Source organism: Odontomachus brunneus, unplaced genomic scaffold (genome assembly GCF_010583005.1).
Source record: "Odontomachus brunneus isolate Ranch 3 - 2012 unplaced genomic scaffold, Obru_v1 Obru_scaffold_049, whole genome shotgun sequence".
Lineage (NCBI taxonomy): Eukaryota > Metazoa > Arthropoda > Insecta > Hymenoptera > Formicidae > Odontomachus > Odontomachus brunneus.
The window spans coordinates 1,368,281-1,368,744 of record NW_022639499.1 but is presented as its reverse complement, the minus strand read 5'-3'; the positions used below and the strand labels follow the sequence as shown (position 1 = coordinate 1,368,744).

The 464-nt window shown below is 37.5% G+C and overlaps 1 protein-coding gene across 2 annotated transcripts in view; it reads right to left on the bottom strand.

The window, feature by feature from the left end:
• Window positions 1-464, bottom strand: part of LOC116845034 (alpha-tocopherol transfer protein-like) — a 20,547-nt gene that overhangs the window by 12,696 nt on the left and 7,387 nt on the right. The window lies entirely within an intron of this gene.

The window sequence follows — 464 nt, the reverse complement described above, 5'->3', positions numbered from 1 at the left end:
TCAAAGAAACACTGACGCAGCTCGAATGGGAAACTCTTCCTCACCCAGCGTACTCACCAGACATAGCGCCTTCTGATTACCACTTGTTCAGATCGATGCAGCACGGCTTGAGTGGTACACGCTTCCGAAATGTTGAAGAAGTGCGAGAATGGGTGGACGAATGGATTGCTTCGAAACAAACATCGTTTTATCGAGATGGTATCGCCCAGTTGCCAGAAAGATGGCAAAAAGTTGTAGAAAGTGATGGAAAATACTTTCATTGAAATAATTTAAATAAATTTTTTACAATAAATGCTTTTTCTCAGTATTTTTTGGGCGGAAACTAAGTTAAGGTCCTAATATATTTAGAATCTCATCTTTCGGCCTCCACTAATTGAACAAATATATTCTAAGCAGCAGAGAAAAAACAGCAGTCAATTAAAAAAATATTAACTACCAAAATAGTACAAAAGTGATTTTGTAGC